Genomic DNA, 2,925 nt, shown 5'->3' on the forward strand with positions numbered 1-2,925 from the left:
TGGGGGTGAGGGGGGCATTTGCGGGGGCAGGTAGGGGGGGGTGGGCTTGCTCTTTGTCCCTAGCCCTTGCAGCTTCTCAGAGTCACCCCTCCCCCAGCCCCCCCCCCCAGGGAAAGGACTATTTTCCCCCTCTCTCTACTGGCAAGGTCAGGATGGCAGAGGCAAGGTCCAGAGGGTAGGGCTGCAGGGTTACCTACCCTTAGATCACTCCAGGATGGTGCTCCTGCCCGGGGCCTGGGCAGGCCTCAGCCTTCAAAGACAGGTGTTTGGGGCCCCTTTCTCCAGATACACAAAGGAAGTCTGGCAGTCTGGTGACAGAGGTGCTGGGTCAGAGGTCCAGCCATTCCTCAATGATCCTTAGGCACCTGCCCTTGGGATGCAGGCATACTCCCTGGGCAGGGTGTCAGAAAGCTATGTTGGGGCATAAGCAGCACCAGGGAGGAAAGGGGGCAGGGCCTTTGGAGGCCCTCAGACCCAAGTGTCCAGCTGAGGCCCCCACCAGGCAGGAGCTGCTTAGAGCCTTGACAGCCTGCTTCCATGCCCTGTCCTCCTGGCAGCCTCCCCAGAGGTGCCCATCTATTCCACCAGGCTGCCCAACCCTCAGACGGAATCCTTAAGCAAAACCTGCTTCCCCTAGGCCTCAGCTGATTGCCAGGATGGGCCTCCCAAGAAGCCCCTGCCTGGTGGGGATCTCTGCCTGAGGGCAAGGGGAGGGTCCTAGACCTCCCCCTTGACAGAAAAACTCTACTCTGTTGATCCAGGCTAGTCTTCCAATGTAGACCCTCTGCCATCCCTGGAGCCCACAGAATCTGGTTTGGCAGCGTCTGGGCAAGAATTTGGGTGACATCACTCTGCCAGTTTATGGTTCAAGTTCCTCAGAAATCACACCTGGTTACACATTAACCACAGGGCCTGGAAGGGGCCTCAAAGGAGTCCTGGGCAAGCGCAGGTGCAGACAGGTCTAGGCGAGACAGGAAGGGTCAGGCTCCAGGCCAGAACTGAGGCTACCCTTAAGTCTGCACCCAGGGTGTAATGGCAGCAGGCACGCTTCCTCCTACTGCTCTTGCCCATGAACTCTGCAGAACCCAAAGGGGAAGTTGGTTAGGTTCAGGAGATAGGGAGGGGCTCCCCTGGGGCCACAGGACAGGACACACAGCAGAAGGATGTTATCCTGATTAGGGGAAAGGGTTCCAACCTCCAGGGGTACAGGTGGAGCAACTTTCCCCAAAGGCGTCCTTAGTTTCCTAAGGGACTCCTCTCTGCCTGTTCCTCCATTTCTTCAAATGTGCCATTGGTTATCTGAAGCTAGGTATACTGGCTTTAATCCCAATTTCACTTTGACCACTTTGGCTGTGACCTTAACCAAATTATCTAACCTCTAAGTCTATTTCCCCACCTGTAAAGTGCCCCCTGCCTAGGATTGTGGGGAGGATTCAATGCACTGACACTTAGCTGGACACAGATAAGCATCTGTTCTTGTTAGGCGAGTTCCAGTGTACAAACTCTGCCCTGAGAAAGGGGCCCATCCTGGCGATCAATCTGCTGAGGCCTATGGAAAGCTGGTTTTGCTTAAGGGCTCAGGCTGAGGGCTGGGCAGCCTGATGGAACAGATGGGCACCTTTGGGGAGGTTACCTAGAGGAGGGGGCACTAGAGAAGCTGGCCAGTCAGTACTGGACAGAAAGGAAAGTGGGAAGTTGGGACTGCGGGAAACCACCGCTGAGTCAGAGTCCTAATTCAGCCTCATACCAGGCCTCTCTCCAAGCCAAAGCTGAGAGGCTGGGGAAGAGGAACCCCCAGGAGAAGTGGAAAGTCTAAATCCCCCAGGGGAACAATTAGTGGGTAGTTCCTCCCTCAAGGGAGGGAGACAGTCCTTTGGAACAGAGGTTGCAGAGTTGATGGAGCTGGGTTGTCACAGAGGGACATGGGCCCACAGTGGGAAGTTACTGAAAACCCCTTACCATCTAACCTCTCAGGGCCCTCAGACCCAGGCCCAGCCAAGGCAGAGGTGTGGAGGTATGAGGTGCTGTCAGGCACCTGTGCTTCTATCATCAACTCTGAGGGGTCATGGCAAAGGCCACACACACTTTGGCCTAGTGCATCCTCAGGAGAGTTCAGCGGTCCCCAACAGGCTGCACAGGCTGGCAGGACTCTTGGGAAGGGAACAGCCCACTCTACAGGGGCTACCCATCCACTTTTTGCCAGCACAGAGTAGACGGTGGGCTGAGGAGTGTAGCCCAGAGTCAGCTGGTCTGGGTTCCCAGCATAGCTGGGTAGGCTGGGAGGTCTCCAGTCTCCGGGGCTAACAGGATAAGGCCTGGTCCTGGGAGGGGGGGCTGGAGTAAAACACTCCATGCCTGCCCTCCCAGGCGCCCCTGTTCCAGAGGAACCGGCTCTGACTTCTGAGACAGAACACCACTCCCATTTCCCTTTTCTGCCCAGCCCTCCAGCCATCCCTCCCCTAGCCCCCTGCTCAGGTCCCCAAAGGAACCCAGTTCATCCAGCTTCACGGTGTCTGGGGTCTAACGAGGGGACTCGGACCCCTTTTCCCTCCTTGGAGCAGCCTTCCCCTCAAAGGAATGTGCGTCTGCAGGGTCTGGCCGGGGGCCACCGGACTCCTAATAAGGCACTTCAGGCTGATCCTAGCCAAAGCCTTTGGGGACCCTCTCTGCCCTGCAAATTCACATGCTGGGAGGCCTTTGGGGCCCAGGCAACGTGTTCCCGAGTCGTTGGCCTTGACAAGATGTCTGCGGCAGTTTCCTGGCATGCCCGGGTGGGGCCGCCGGGGATGACGGGCTGCTCAAGGGCGCTCCAGAGCCAGGAGGTCCCCCTGTAGGGGCCGCGGGTACGCGGCGAGTCTAAAGGCCTCGCGGCGGTGGCGGCTGGCGGGGAGGGGGACTTATTTAGTCCTGTGCTCGGATCTCTTA

The 2,925-nt window shown here is 57.9% G+C and overlaps 2 protein-coding genes across 4 annotated transcripts in view; one reads left to right on the forward strand and one right to left on the reverse strand.

The window, feature by feature from the left end:
• The window catches only part of Ckb (creatine kinase B), an 8,162-nt gene extending 8,117 nt beyond the window's left edge, over nucleotides 1–45 (reverse strand). The window contains exon 1 of the mRNA XM_015488747.2: nucleotides 21–45. The gene's annotated coding sequence lies outside the window, so the exon portion shown is untranslated. The remainder of the gene's footprint in view (nucleotides 1–20) is intronic.
• Nucleotides 1–2,925, forward strand: part of Trmt61a (tRNA methyltransferase 61A) — a 15,213-nt gene that overhangs the window by 4,613 nt on the left and 7,675 nt on the right. Inside the window, exon 2 of one of the 3 annotated variants that reach the window (XM_048799432.1) lies at nucleotides 2,835–2,843. The exons of the other annotated variants lie outside the window; for them this stretch is intronic. The gene's annotated coding sequence lies outside the window, so the exon portion shown is untranslated. The remainder of the gene's footprint in view (nucleotides 1–2,834; nucleotides 2,844–2,925) is intronic. 3 annotated transcript variants of the gene reach the window in all.

This window comes from Marmota marmota, unplaced genomic scaffold (genome assembly GCF_001458135.2).
Source record: "Marmota marmota marmota unplaced genomic scaffold, marMar, whole genome shotgun sequence".
Classification (NCBI taxonomy): domain Eukaryota; kingdom Metazoa; phylum Chordata; class Mammalia; order Rodentia; family Sciuridae; genus Marmota; species Marmota marmota.